General features: G+C 34.6%; 1 protein-coding gene and 1 non-coding gene across 4 annotated transcripts in view; one reads left to right on the top strand and one right to left on the bottom strand.

The window, feature by feature from the left end:
- The window catches only part of JAK2 (Janus kinase 2), a 208,896-nt gene that overhangs the window by 108,600 nt on the left and 83,446 nt on the right, over positions 1 to 16,850 (bottom strand). The gene's annotated exons all lie outside the window — the stretch shown is intronic.
- LOC121100153 lies at positions 6,820 to 6,927 on the top strand. Its single transcript, XR_005831894.1, has one exon. It is a non-coding gene; the product is annotated as a U6 spliceosomal RNA (small nuclear RNA).

Genomic DNA, 16,850 nt, shown 5'->3' with positions numbered 1-16,850 from the left:
AAAAGGATTTCCCACAAAAGCACACTGTTTTTCAAAAGAAATGCACCCAAAAAGATATTCCCTCACCAATTTTAATCCCGAGGTCTGATTACTAATTTTAGCAGTTTCTGATAAAAGAGGCAAAAATATTAAAGCACAGCACAAAAATAGACTCTTACTCTTTAAGCCTGTTGGATCCCATGTGGTTTCTTAGCTCAAAGTCACAGAAACTAGTGAAGAAAAAAGTTATGAATGGAAAAACCTATAACATGGAGAACTTTCCTTCTGTTCCTTATCTACAATACCATTCTAGAAGACAAATGGTTGTCATCCTCTAAATCCCTCATCCTAACCCAATAAGCCTAGAAAGTTCTTTGAGAATGGTCTGAGAAAAATATAAAACCACTAAATCACTAAAGCAGTTGGGGATGATATCTAAACACAATTTCTCACTATTCATTTTCATATAGATTCTAGTTTTACTTCTACAATTTAAAACAAAAAACGTATGGTTGGGGCAAAATGTATGGTATGTGAATTATGTCTGAATAAAACTGTTTTTAAAAAAGTATGCCTATTCTTAGAAGAGTCAGAAAATGTGAAACAATTCCCTCAGATACCTGTTAGCATCAAAACAAACTTTTGCTGTCTTTACCTCTTCTCATTCCTACTTTAGATTTGTTGGTTTCTACCAGATATGCGGCTGCCAGACATACTTTTAAAGTTCACATTTGGCCAGTTACATCTAACGCAATACCTCCCTAACCATAATCAAACATCCAAGTATAGGGACAGCCAAGAAAAGTTACATAACATGAATTGCACAAGGGCAAAGAAAGTCCAATTTGAGCTTCTTGTCAATGATAATGGGAACATCATGTCTTCAACAGAAATCATCAGTGAATAAGAATTTGGATCTACTTTTCAGCTACTATTGTGAAAAAAAGGTCTCAGATATTTTTTTATCAAATATAATTCCCACAGTAATGACAAACACTGACTGAGCACTACAGGAGTAGAATGCTACTGAATTAATGTACCTCTTTTTCTGTGTCCCTACACTCCTCAAAGGCTAAACTAACACTTGAGGCATGACAGCTAAAAAGGCAACAGCAAGGAGTATCAATTATTTTTTAGCCTCACCTACTTTTGTTTGTCAGTTTAAGAAACTGGCTTTACTATACACTTCCATCTAAAATAAAAGGACACTTTCCTAAAAACCCGTTTTCTGGTGTCCATGTTATTTTCCTTAGTTTTTGTTTTTATCACCTCTTTCATTAAGTAGAATTTTTCTTTGATATACTACTAAAAATGTCCTAATTAGCCTTTAGGCTAACTTTAAAACAACTCTGGTATCCATTTCATAAAATATTTTTATATTGATTGCTAATAGCTAATATTTGGAATATATTCTAATTAATTTGTTGGAAATTAGCTTTTTTTCCTTCAAGGGTATGTTGGTTTCCATTATTCTCTATTTTTATTTATAAAAAATTAAAAGTAGAAAAAATCACTTAAAACCAATGTTCAAAGAATGGAGTTTATTTTGGAGAATATACCACAATAATCCATAACTCTCAAAGAAATTTCCTGGTGATACAGTAAAATATAAAGTGCTGCTTTATGAATCCTTGACAAAACAAGATAAACTGTCATTACACTGTGCTTACTTATATATTTCCCCTCTTTACAAAGATATTTTAGGAGTAATTCAGCCAAAACCTAGATAAAACAGATATGTACCATGTTTGTTGGTTTAAGAGAAATTCTGGAATTTTTAAACTTGTTCATGTCCAATTTTCTAGTCTAAATGTATTCCAACACTTTTCTGTTTACATGTTATATCATCTCTCTTCATTCAGCTAACCTCATGTTCATTTACACTTTCAACATTTTCCAAAAGAAAGATATAACCTTTTGCCTCAAAAGCTCTTCATCTGGAGCAGAAAGGAAATAATGTGGACAGATATAAAACGATACATAAAGTGTTGCAGGAACTATGCACAGGGTGAAAGGACAGGGCTGTGTACTACAGAGATTTGCCGCAAAGATCTACCTTTATTACTAACTGGACATCGGGGAGAAAAGCAGGAATCTAACCTGCATTTGAGATTTCCGACTGAGCAACTAGGTATAAAGAAAGCAATGCTAAGCACCAAGATAGGAAAGAAAAGTAAGTTTGAATGGAAAGTGGATTTTAGATATTTGCAATATGAAGCACCTATTAGATAATTACAAGGAAGATTAATAGTTATCAGCTTGCTATATGAGGAATTAAGAATGATTTCTTGGCTTGGAGTTTGAGAGGCTGGGTGTTCAGTGTCACAATTCACAGAGTAGGATGGAAGAATAGCTTTGGAGGAATGATGAATTCAGTTTGGCACATAATGAAACTAAGTTACCTATGATACATCCAGATTGAGATATCATATAGGCAGCTAGATTTCTAAAGGCTAAGGGAAACATTTTGTGTTTTTGTTACAGATTTTTAAAGCCATTAGGCATAAAGATATACATAAGGTACACAAGATGAGAAGAGGGTTAGAGACCAAGTCCTTGTAGTCCAAACATTAAAGAACTATCTAGAACTGTCAGAAATGGGGGAACATAAAGAGGAATGTAGCAGATGCTTGAAAAGAAATGGTCAAGAATCAGGAGAAAAGCTGGAAGTGTTCACTTCGTAAAAATTCACTGTGCTATATGTATACTTCTGATTAGTGTGCTTTTTTGTATGTATTTTAATAAAACTAAAGTTCCTTTAAAGAAAAAAAAAGAAAGAAAAGAGTGTCATGAGAAGAGCTGTCAAATACCATGAAGAGGTTAAATAAGACAGAAACAGAAGGGGGAAAAATTCACTGAATTTAGCAATTAAGAAGTTAGCAAAAAACTAGGGAAAGGATCTGAAGGGTAAACATAGTTTTTCCTTTCATTTTGTGTCATTATTTTTATTTTCTAACCTCATGCATGGTTTTCAACTTAGAATTCTTACCCAGCAGAATAAAGTGATTTTTCAAATATTTAAATATTCAAAGTTTACCTCAAAAGCAGCATTTCAGAAGTTACTTTCTTAAGATATAACATACCAATCAAACCACAGGAGTAAATAAAAAAGATGACATCAGGTCCAGAAAACAGATTCAACCCTGGACAGTAGTGTAGTTAAGTCACATGGTGACAGACAGCTGGGCAGCAGGCCTAAAGCACCCAGCCCAGCAAAGGGATGCTGGAAAGAAGACTTCAGAAAAAAGTGGGTACTAGGCTGCCATGAAGGAGTTAAAGACAAATACAAAACACAACATTAACACAACACACCCACAGAAGATAAAAAAGGAAAACTAAAAGAAAGGAGAAAAAAGGCAATTCCAGTGGAAGAAAACTTGACAAGAAAGCTGACGAAATTATAGCATGCTTCTTGGCTCTGTAACAATCCTCAATATAATATAAGCACTGTCATTGCTTTGCAAATTTAGAATCGTCTACAAAGCACTCCAGGGCTAATTATGGTTACTAGACACAATATAAATGTTCATCTGGACATAAAAATATAAATGCCGGAGGCTGAGAGGTGAAAGCAAGGAGGTGGCTAAAGAGAAGCTTGGAAGTACATTAATCCTAGAAAGTGAGAAATCAAGAAATACTGCCTATGGTTTCTGGAACAAGAAATCAAGTTCTAAATATACTACTTTACCTTACGTGAAATGAATAATTTGAGGAAATGGGGAGGGGAAATCAAGATTGAACTACAAGAAGTTAACAGTCAAAACTAACTCCTTCTGGAGAAAAGAACTGAAGTGGGAAGAATAAAACTTCTCATTGTAATAGTTTTTGCATTATAAGTTCTTCTGTGTGATCTGATTTTTTTAAACCAATGTCTATGAAATATCTAGGGGGGAAATTTAAGAAGAGAGTAATGAGGAAAAAGGAAATCAAGGTAGCAAGGCTATTCTTAAGGGTGAAGAGCAGAAAAGAGACGGTAGCTGCTAATGGTCGAAGATCAAAGGAGAACAAAAAAATAAGCCAAGAGGTAATTCTTAAGCTACTGCAGGAGCCAACATAATAATACCAAAGAAAGAAGGAGAAAACAAAGGGGGAAGGCGATAGCCATAGGACAGACAGGGACAGGATCAAGGGCACAGGAATACAATATAAAAGACCTAAAAAAACAGAAGAACATGACCAGAGATTGGTACAATTAAGAGTTCACAAATTCAAAGATGGACAAACGAGATAATAACAAGGTTTCATTAGAACAAGGTTATGAGAAAGGAGTACTGGTGTCAAGTTTGGAGGACACTGCAGAGTCAAATATATTAAGAAACTTCAAAGTGTCTTTAGGTGAGTTCTTCACCTGGATAATGACATCACCTATGATAATATCAGAAGAAAGGGTTAGAGGAAAACCAGGTTAGATGCCAAAAATTCTCAACTAACAACATAGGAGTAGGCAACGAAAGAGCAGCAGAGGACAACAGGAGCGACTGAGGATGACATAATCTGTATCATATTAATCTCAAAGGACAAGATTTTTTGTTTTTTTAATAGAGCGATAAATATTACCCTGTGGAAGCAGCGATGTAAATACTTCCTCCAGACCCTAGGGTAGATATGACATGATAGCTTTAGGAAAGGCAACATCATTGAAGGTAAAGAACAGGAGACTAATGCTATAGAAAACTGAATTTGTAAGGGAAAGGGGAATTTGGAAGGGTCCTATAAGAAGGACTGGAAGGGAATCAGCTGAAAAAGCAGAAACAGTAGGACAAGAATATATAAGAAAATATTTTCTGACAGTATATGACATTTTTTAATACAATCAAGTATGTAAAATACCAATTTACAGGAAATGAAGAGAACAAAGGAACACATTAAACTACACCATGAAAATGTGATCAGCAAAATCCAGATTGTGGGAAACTACAACCAATATGGTTAAAAAAGAAAAAAAAACAAGGGACAATTAAAAAAAAAAAAAAAAACCCTAGTTTAGAAAAAAAAAACAAACCTAGTTTAAAAAAAAAACCAAACGATTTTAAAAACCCAAACCATTTTAAAAAGCCATTTTTGATATGTCAGATATTCAGAAATTTGATTGCTTGCTGAATATTTAAAGATATTAAGGAATTATGATGTCTTTAATTTTAAAAAGTGTTCTTATATTTTAGAGATGCATACTGAACTATTAATGGAAGAAATAATATGATATCTATAATGTGCTTCAAAGTAACAGTAATGGGAAAACAGATGGCAGATGGCACAGGGAATAAGAACTACTGCAGCTGAGTGATTAGTGTGTAAGAAGTCATTATACTGTTATGTCTACTTTTGTATGTTCAAAATTCTCCCTAAGAGAAAAGCTTTTTTAAAGGATGATCATTATATTTCATGTAGCACTTCTTAATGAGTGCTTTCAGGTTACTTAATCAGAAAATTTCAGGAAATGAAGTTCCGGATTTTATTTTGTATTTTATAATTCATCTCTCACATGCATTTAAAAGCAAAGGTTGTTCATAATATTTACTACAAAATTTTTTGTCTAAAGATTCTGATCTCTAAATACAGTAAAAGTGGTATTAGGTACTGACAGGTTTTTAAAAATGGAAAACTTAAAAAGAAACATGTAAAACTGAAACTTTAGATGAGACTAAGATGACAGAGGGCGTTTGATTCCTCCTTGCCTATTAGTAGGAGAAGTACACTAAATAACTTTGGGCTTTTTAATAAAAGTGAATATTTAAGTATACATGTCAAAAATTTTTAACAGTTGAAAGGAAAGATCTATAACCTATAAAAAGGCAGAAAAGGGGGTGCTACTCGACTCAGGGCGTGATCCCGGTGTTCCAGGATCCAGTCCCACATCGGGCTCCTCCGCTGGGAGCCTGCTTCTTCCTTTCCCACTCCCCTGCTGTGTTCCTTCTCTGCTGTGTCTCTGTCAAATAATAAATAAAATCTTAAAAAAAACAAAAAAAGGCAGAAAAAAAGAAAATTAAAAGGAAAAGATAGTAAAAAAATTTTAAGTCCAAATGTCAACAAATACAATAATGTAAATAATAAGCCAATGAAACCCACCTTCTAGAAGAGAAAGAACACCAGACTGGATTTCTTTTCTTTTTCTTTTTTTTTTTTTTTAAGATTTTATGTATTTCTTTGAGAGAGAGAGACTGAGAGTGTGTGTGTATACAAGCAGGAGGAGGGGTGGAGGGACAGACAGACTCTCAGCTGAGCAAGGAGCCCGAGGCAGGGCTGGACTCCAGGACCCTGAGATCAGGACCTTAGCTGAAGTCAGATGCTTAATCAACTGAGCCACCCTGGCACCCCAGACTAGATTTCCTTTTTTAAAATCAAGGTATAGAATGCTTAGAAGAGACACATAACAAAACCATACAGAAAAGTTAACCAAAAAAGGACATTTTTATCAAGCTGACAGGTGCCAAATGGTACTAATCCTTGTGATCATAAGCCAAACTAAAAGATGGTACCTACAAAATATAAATCAATAAGCAAAAGAAACCCCAATGAAAAAAGGAGCAAAAGATATGAAGAGATCAATAAACAAAAAAGATGGTAGATCTCACTTGTAGTTAAGTAAATGCAAATTAAGATACCAAATCATACCCATCAGGTTGTCAAAATTAAGGAGTCTGAAGATACCAAGTGTGGATGAGAAGATGTAGAACCCTTCAAACAGCTGGTTTTAGAGAGCAATTAGGCGCATTTAATTAATCTGAAGATATAACTATCCTACAAACCAGAAATTCCATTTCTAGTTATAACCCTAGAGAAATGAATGTACTACTGCATAACGTTCACAGTAGCATTATTTGTAATAAAAAAACAGAAATAGTGCTTCACTTCAAAAGCACATATACTAAAATTAGAACAATACAGAGAAGATTAGTATGGCCCCTGTGCAAGGATGACACACAAATTCATGAAGCATTCCATATTTCTGGGGGAAAAGAGAGACAAAGCAAGAAAACAGACTCTTAACTATAGAGAAAGAACTGATGATTATCAGAAGGGAGAAGGGTGGGGGGATGGGGGAAATAGGTGATGGGGATTAAGGAGTGCACTTGTGATGAGCACTGAGAAATGTATGGAATTGTTGAATCACTATACTATAAACCTGAAACTAATATAACACTGTATGTTAACTATACTGAAATTAAAATGAAAAATTAATAATAAAATAAAACAAATAACCTAAATGTTCATCAGTAGAAAAAAATGGTAGAATCTTCATACATTATTCATAATTATTCAACAGAATAAATCACAATTATTCATAATTCATAATTATTCAACAATTTTATGAATAAACTAGAGCTATATCTCAAAATATGGATAAATGAATGTCATAAAGATAAGTGAGGCTTAAAAGGCAAGTTGTAGCAAGAGATTGATATTTTTGCATGATACAATTTATTTAAGGTTTAAACCCATGATTTACTACTACCATATTATTCACTGATACATATATGCAGGAAAAGTTTAAAATATGCATGAAAATGATACTAACTTCAGGCTAGTGGTTACCTCTAGTGAGGTCAATGGGGAAGACACAGGAGCAGGAATATGTAGATGAGCTTTGACCGTATCTACAATGTTTATTTCTTTAAAAAAATAAGATCTAAAGCAAAAAGTAGCCAAATATTGTTAAAACTAGATGGCAGATACAGGTTAATAATCTATTTTATTTTCTTAATTTCCCATATGTTAAGAATATTTCAAAAAAATTTTTTTCAAATGCTAAAATGAAAAGAAGAATATAGCCTTTTAGTTAGGATCCAAGTTTGAAATGGAACTGGGTTTGAATCCTGTCCACTGTGATGTTTCTCTGAAATCAGTTTAATCTTTCTGAGCTCAATTTTTATCTCTTAAAATAATAATAATAATAATAATAATGGCCACTACTTCATAGGATTTTTGTAAGGATTAAATGCAATAAACTGAAATAATCTCACCCAGAGATAAGCACCTTCCCTTCTCCTCACATTGTATTAGACAATGCTAGAGGTTTTCTTTTGTTTTTTCTCTCTTTCCTTTTTTCCTTTTCTTTTCTTTAATTTTCCCTTTTTTCCTTCCCAATCATATAGGCAGTAAGCGTGAAAAAAGTATGGCAATTCATATATGCTGAAAAATAAAACTGCTGAAAAATGAAACTTCTCATTGAAGTTTGGTCACACTACCCCCAAAGTCATGCTGTCTTAGTTTAAATATTCCTAGAAGCAAAACCTGATACAGAATTCAAAAGAAAGTAGATTAGTTTTGAAGTTCAGGTAACAATGGCAGAGAAACAGAGAAGTGGTATAGGGAAGGGAAGGCAGACAATAAAACTGCACTCTTAAACCAGCTACCCTGTGGGCTTAATCTCTCAGAAAAGCTCTAGGAAACAGTATAAAACATGTCTGAGAATTATTCCACCCAAGGGAGCAACTATAGTATTTATACAATACCAACCCCTAAGAGTCAGTGGCTGAGGGATGCACCCAGAAGTGTTAATTTCACAGCACTCCTGGCCTGCCACAAGCCCTGCAAGCATGGCTTCCTACATTACCAAGAAGAGTCAGCAGGTTAGAGATGCAAATACCAACAGTCAGAAGTTCACTCAAGCATACTGAAGCTCCCAGGGAATAAGGGTGGACCACTTACAGCATCAACTACAGTCACGCTATACAATTACGCTATTATTAAAGAGAACAAAAGGAGAAAAGGAAATGTGGTCTATGCTCTATTGACTACTTGGTCCAAAACTTGTTCTTCCTCAATTTCTGCTTGAAAACTGAGTTACGCTAATTTTAATAACAATTAAACTGATTGAATTTTATATGTTCTTTAAAGAGAGAGTGAACATTCTTCTTTTGTCAAAAACAGAATGTCCTCCTAACATGGCATAAGAAAAATGGAGTCTAGAAATAAAGTTATCTAGAATACAGGAAAATTAATTTAGGAAAAAAACCTTTTAAAAAGAGACTACTTTTTAAGTGTTTTTATCTCATATTCACAACATCCAATCCATTATGCTGTACATTTTGTTTGAATGTAAATATTAGACCAAAAATGTTATAAAGCAGAATTAGTATGAAACCATCAGCTAAATTTTGTAAAGGCAGGGGATTTGAATGCTTTAAAACCACAGTACTTTGGTTGTGGGAGGGGAGGTATCACATACTTTAATTATCCAAAACCTAGAAATGTTTGCTAAAGAAAAACATTTGTGAATTTGATGTATTAAACCAAAAGAAGGTACCCAAAAAGTAGCTGGTTATTTGCTGATCTTTCTTTACTTGTGCATACACAGACTCTTTCCTTATCTAAACTATGCTCTAAAAGCTGTATAAACGCTATAATAGTACAAAAGGACTAATAAAGAAGTGTCTGGGATAACACAAGAATCTCACTGATTATATAGGGACATGTGTTATCATCTAAAAACAAGATTAAATGCAAAAGAGGTATTTTTTTAAAATGCAGATCCTTTTTAAATTCTGTGTGGATTTGATAGGCATTTAAAAGTTCTTACCATTAGGAATGGTAATGTAGAAATTTACCCCATCATATATTAAAACCTACTATAAAAAACTGTACCAAAACAGTACTGGCATACACAGATCAGTGGATCAAAACAGCATCCAGAAATAAATCCAAGTGTATATGGGAACTTAAGATAATAACAATGACATTTCAATACAGTAAAAAAATACTTTTTTTACAAAAGGCACTAGCATAACAGTACAACCAGAGAAAACATGCTAAACTTATACCTTATTAAAAAAAAATAAATTATCTATGAATAAATGTTTAACAAAATAAAATATTTCCAAAATAAAGTATAAAAATACTGGAAGAATCTTTTTTTTTTTAAGATTTTATTTATTTATGCGACAGAGAGACAGCCAGCGAGAGAGGGAACACAGGAGGGGGAGCGGGAGAGGAAGAAGCAGGCTCCCAGCGGAGGAGCCCTGGGAGGACTCCATCCCAGAACGCCCCGAATCACGCCCTGAGCCGAAGGCAGACGCTTAACGACTGCGCTACCCAGGCGCCCCTGGAAGAATCTTTGACAGAACTTATGCCTGGAACAAAAAACTGTGTTATACAAAATGAGAAACACAAAACTCATAATAACGAAAGTCACACAAACTGGCTCTATGAGTCCATATTTACTTTGGCTAATAAGGTGTTCTTTAGGGACACCTGGATGGCTCAGCTGGTTAAGCATTTGCCTTCAGCTCAGGTCATGGTCCCAGGATTCTGGGTTTGAGTCCCACATCAGGCTCCCTGCTCAGTGGAGAGCCTGCTTCTCCCTCTGCCTGCCGCTCCCCCTGCTTGTGTGTGCGCTCTCTCGCTCTCGCTCTCTCTCTTGGACAAACAAATAAATAAAATCTTTTAAATAAATAAATAGAGTGTTTTTTATAACCACTTGAATTTCAATGGCTTAGGCAGAACATGGATCTCCAGTTTCCCGAGGTCTCCATTTCTCCCTACTGTCTTACTACATAACTGGCCTTCTTACACACATTAATGACAGTGAAGTCATTCAAATTTCTAAATGTACAATAAAGAAAAAGATCTATTACATTAAATTTTCAATCTCTCTAGAGAAAAGGACCATAAATAAAACCAAAAGATATGGACTGAGAGAAAATATCTGAAATTCATTTATCAAAAAAGGAGTAGGTATCTTCAATATCTAAGGGCCCCATAAACTAACAAAAGGCACACAATCCACTAGAAAAATTACAATATATTACAACCTTCCACCAAATATATATTTTTGAGCACATATGGAATATTTATAAAAACTGACCTTAAGGAAACATATGCTTGAAAATTAAAAAAAGAAAACAACTAAAAGTAAACATAACAAAATCTAAACATTACTTCAAAGTTCATTTAACTGTTACTGGAAACAATCCTTGCAATGAGTATATGCATTTATTCCACTTTTCCATTATACTTCTCTTTATATTTGGATCCTACTCCTTCAAAATGACTTAAAACATTTTCAAGTATATGTAAATACTCTAAAAATCACTGCTGTTAACTTTTGTTCTTCTTACTTGCCCCCTTACACATGTGAAGTTGGATATTTTCAGTAAATTCCTTTGGTGCGTTTTAAATCCATCCACTTTAACTATTTCTATACTAAAAAATCTTTTGTCTATGTATACCATTTCCAAACCTAACATCTAAGCAAAAAACAATACAGAAAATAAAGACTGAAGACTACATAAAATTATAAACATCATAATCAAAAGTTTTTTTAAAAGCTGAGAAAAAATCATATACTATGAAGTTTCAATATAATTAGGTTTAAAATAATCAAATTAATCAGTAAAAAAACAAAGAACATGAACAGGCATTTCACACACAAAAAAATACAAGTATTCCATAAAATGAAATGAATCTCTAATCATTGAAATGGAAAGATCTCCATAATACATTGCTGAGTTATAGGCTCAAATTAGAATATTCTTTTCTATATTCATGTCACTATACAGAAACATCCAGAAAGATATCAAAGCTTGTTAAGCAAGTTCTGTCAATCACAAGAAGCACTTGCAATTCTTTTTACCCCTTTGATTGATGAATGTAATTTTTAAATAGCCCCTTTTATTCACTTGAATCTTTCTATTTGAATGGATATTCTTCAAAGCTTGTTAACTACTACTGCTTCTTAGAACAGTATATAAAATACATGCAAATATATATTTTTTAAAACATTATGATTCTTTCACATAAGAAGCAAGGGATCTAAGATGAATACGTAGTCAATTTTTAAACTTTGGAAAAGAACAGAAGGAGAACAGCTACACATTTAAGGGATACTAAGGCCATCATTTTACCTGAGGCCAGTCACAAAAGGAACATATGTAACAGGCAACAATCTTAACCTCCTCCTGAGAAACCAGACATGAATTGCACACAAACAGAAAGGTGAAAAAATATAAATTATTCTACAAATGCATTCCCTTCCCTATTTTTAGTCTTAGGAGGAGCTTTTGAGCTACTTCTTAGCATATATATACACATACATACATACATATATATACATATATATATGATATATATACTTCATATATATACATGTACAAAAATAAAACAGAAAAAAATGTGAATAAAGATGGGGGAAAGTGCTTCAAATACATTTTAAAAGTTGGCAGGGGTCACCTTTAAGAGCTCCTTTGAAAACCATCATATGCCAAGCCTATATCACCAATAAGTTTTTTAAATATTTTTTTTAATTTTAAGAAGTAATGAGTTTGCCTATAGAAAATAAAATTGTACAGGAAATTTAATTCTACTAGTGAAGAACTTAACACTATCATTTGCTATTGACATTCAAAAAAAATCTAAGTTATTGAAATCAGTATGAATTTAAGTTCATAATGATTTCGAAAAAACACCACGCCAGAAGACCATTATTTCAGATATTCCTCTGAAATAACTCTTTAAAGATTATAATACATCAAACAAAAAATAAAATTAAGCACTTATGGATAAACAAGCAAAGAATGAGGAATGCATAAACACAGAAATTCTCTAGACACTGAAGCATTTTCTATTTTGAATGAATTTCCACTTCCTCAACTTCCCATCATTAATTTGACTGACACTATAATTCACTATTTTCTTCTCTGGGTCATTCCCTCCCTAGTCCTAAAATCCTCTCCTAATAAATCTTGTCATGTCACACCCTTATGAAACCCATATACTGGAACTTCAGGGGATCCAAGTCTCAAATGGACTATCCTGTGGATTGCTATTATGAAATGACAAACTTCTCTTCATACACAAGAGATAAACCATATTGTTAGTTTTCAACAATTTAAGGCCAAAAATAGATTAATAGGAGCAGACTCACAAATTAATACCTATTTATTAACTATAAAAAAAAACCCCACATCACAATAAAGCCAAAAAAGTATAAATAAAAACAGAAAACCAAGGTTAAATCCAAGTGTAAAATAAAAGTAAAGAAAGAAATTCAATAATTAGATTGAATAATAGGCACGAAGATCTGCTTATATTCCTAAACTGTTGACTTACTCATTTTATTTTCAAACATTTGAATTCCTTCCATATGCTAAACACTGTATAGAACCTGAAAATAAAGAAATTAATAGAAACATTCCCTAACCTAGAAATCACAGTAGTTTCACAGGAGCCACCACTGGAACAAAACAAAGGCTGGAAATGGACCCAACTATATACACAATTCAAAAAACATTAGCATTTCCCACAGAAAAGAAAAGATGGATTATTCAACAGATAGTGTTGGAACAAACATCCGAAGGGAAAAAGTCGGATCCCATCTTATACCTTGCACCAATATAAATTCCAGGTGGATCAAGAAAGCATGGGAAACTTTCAAAATATAATTTCAGAGTAGAGAAGAGGGATCTAAGTATAACCTATAAATAAATAAATAAATAAATAAATAAATAAATAAATAAATAAATGTGATGACGAACAAAAACAGCATAAAAACCTAAAATGTGTGCATGACCAAAAAACTCACAGAACAGAGTCAAAAAAATAAGAAGACAACCTGAGAGAATATTTTACAATTTATTTCACAACACAGAGCTATTATCCTTAGTCTAGGAAGAGCTCCCACAAATCAAAGTAATAGGTCAACAATCCAAAAGAAAATGGGCCGGGGGGTGCCTGGGTAACTTAGTCAGTTAGGCCTTTGACTCTTGGTTTCAGCTCAGGTTATGATCTCAGAGTCCTGGGATTGAATCCCCAGGCAGGCTCCACGCTCAGCTGAGAGTCTGCCTGAGATTCTCTCCCTCTGTCCCTGCCCTCACTCACATGCATGTGCTTGCACAAGGGCTCTCTCTCCTTCTAGAATAAATAAATCTTAAAAAAAAAAAAAAAAGAAGAAGAAGAAGAAAAGAAAATGGGCCAGGATATGAGTGAACAATTCTCAGAAAAGGAAAATTTAAAGCGAACTAAAATTACAAGATTCCATTTTTTACATCTCAAATTAACAAAGATCAAACCATCTGAAAACAGGTGTAGAAAAGTACAAACTGGCATTTCTATGAAGATCAATTCAACAATACTTATTGAAATTAGTAACATATACCACATCTGAATCGGCAATTCCTCTTCTATTTAATCTATAGTTATGGTTGCATACATGCAAATTAACATAGATACAAAGATATTTAATAATTTTTGAATTCTAAAACACTTTTCTAAAACACATATGAATTCTATTTAAATGTGTGACCTGTTCAAAAAGTTGATAAATTTGGGCCGCCAGGGTGGCTCAGTCAGTTGAGCACCCAACTCTTGGTTTTGGCTCAGGTCATGGTCTCAGGGTTATGAGATTGAGCCCCGCATGGGCTCTGTGCTCAGCATGGAGTCTGCTTGAGATTTTCTCTCTCCCTGTCCCTTTGTCCCACCCCTCTCTCAAATACTCTCTCTAAATAAATAAAATATTTTTTTAAAAAGTTGATAAATTTTTTGAGTGAATAAAAAGAAGAGAAAATACAGACAACTCTTTCAAAGAGTTTTAAAGAGAATGGACAATGGGGCAGTAGCTTGAAGAGACTGTGGAGTCAAGTAGTGGTATAAAATGGGAATTGGCAAACTTTAGCTCACAGGGCAAATTCGCCAGTTGCCTGTTTTTGTAAATCAACCTTTACAAGTCCATTCATTTATGTACTGTCTACGGTTGCTTGTGCACCACAAAGGTATTGTTGAGTAGTTGCTACAAGACAATCTTGCCCACAAAGCCTAAAATATTTACTATCTGGTCCTAATAGAAAAACTTTGTCAACACCTATTTGGTTTTTTTAAAGGCTTAAAATGTATTTTAATAAGTTGATTCTACACTACTTCATTTCTCAGGAAAACTCCAAAGATATCAGGGACAAATCGAATACAGTACACCAATAAAAAAGAGCACAGCAGAACTACCTAAGACTAGGTAGACAGGCAAGGCTAAAAGCTACTGTCTGACTCTTCAGCACACAGCAACCCTGTTTCCAAGACCGTACGAGGCCTATCAAGAAAAGCTGTGAACAGCAACATCATAGACACAAAAGGGCTGTTCCTGTGCCAACCCATTTCAAATCAGTGATTCTCAGTCTGGTCCCCAAACCAACATTACCGTCATCATCTGGGAACTTGTTAGAAATGCAAATTATTGGGTCCCATTCTAGACCTCCTAAAACAGAAACTCTGGAGGTGGTGCCCAGCAATCTGTGCTTCAATCGGCTCTCTAGGTAATTATGATAAGAACCCCCAGGTTAGGGGACAGTTCTGGTACAGCCAAGGGACAAGTAAGGACCCATCTGAGGTTTGAGTTCACATAATTAAAGGGGCTTGAGGAGACTTAAAGCAAAAAGGCCTCAACAGGGCTGTCAGTGAGGGTTTAAAGGCAAGTAAGGAAAATGCTATTGGAAAGCTGAATAAAAGGAGACCCTTGTTATACAATAGTGAAAAGTTTGGCAAAACTATCACCTACAGTAACATGGAAAATATAATGTATAGCTAATGAGTTAAGGAGATTCCAGGTGGAATGCTGAAGAAGCAGGTGGCTTCTTCTAGCTGCCTTTCTGAGAGAGTAGAGAGATGAACTAAAGAATGAGCCGTTTACTTTTTTAATGCAATTTCAAGTAAATGTAAAGGGCTCAGAATATCCTTCTCAGCCAGCAAAGTGTTGTTAAAGTAAGAAAGAGCTTCAGGGCAAAGATTAAATCTAGAGTGACTGTAAGATCCACTGTTAAAACCTCAGAAAGATCTAAGTTAGTACTTTATTGATCCTTCCAGGCAAAAAAATTCTCTAAGGATCTTAAGGGTCCTGTTCCACAGCAGCCTCACAGGGAGCCTAAGGTAAGAAAAGGCTCCTCTGAGAGATTTGTAGGTATGGCTTTTGTCAAATGGAGTAGATTATGAACTGATACACAGGAAGTCCACAAACTAAGCTATATCAGCTTAGAATGAAAGGGACAGTAACCACCTAAAATGAGGCTTTTGGACCCTGAATAACTATAGGCAGGAAGCAAGTTCAGATGGTTACTGGGCTACAAAGACGGATTAGTTCTTTTTGGAAAAAAAGAATGATTCAGAAGGTGAAATCAACGACCAAAGAAGTAGCCATGGCCCACCAGGAACAACTGATAGGCAGAAGGACTCAGACCTAGTCAAGGAACTGCCAACACATGCCCTGCTGGGTTTCAGAACTGTTGGACAATTTAGAAACTGTCCCTGTTTTTGAACAGGAATTCTACTGCAATTAACATGTGCCTTTCCAATCTTGTACGTTAATCACATGGGGGCATATTCCTTGTCTCTTCTCAGGTCTTCAGTTAAAGAGTAATCATTCTCAAGAAACCATACCCAAGGAACCTCAACAGCATCTGGACTTGACTTAGATGATGAGAATACTAACATTCTGAGCTGATATCATTATGGGATGTAAATTAGAGGTCTCTGAGGAGGGGGTTAGTGTATTTTGCATGTGAGACGCATGTGAAGTGTACCCAAAAAAGGCAAACTATGGCAGTAGTATTGTCCAGAGATGTCCATAACAATATCTCCCACCCCACATGTTTTCTTTCACATGTGACCAGTTACAGGTGGAGTCTAATCCCCACCTCACCCATGTTCACTAAAACACTCACTTTTAAATCCCAACTCACCATGTAAGAAAGCCAACTACAATGAGGCTCCCATAAGTCCAGGCCCCATGTACACTCCAGTTAACAGATCCACCTGAGATCTCAGTCAACAGCCTGCAACAACTACCAATGACGTAAGTGAAGGCACCTCCAAATGATTCTAGTCCCCCACCTTCAAGTTACCCCTAGCCAACAATTCTGAAATTCAGAATTCTGTAGCATAAAAACAAGGCA

The sequence above is a fragment of the Ursus maritimus genome, unplaced genomic scaffold (assembly GCF_017311325.1).
Source record: "Ursus maritimus isolate PB19 unplaced genomic scaffold, ASM1731132v1 scaffold_34, whole genome shotgun sequence".
NCBI classification, from domain to species: Eukaryota; Metazoa; Chordata; class Mammalia; order Carnivora; family Ursidae; genus Ursus; species Ursus maritimus.
This window is presented reverse-complemented; position numbering and strand designations above follow the sequence as displayed.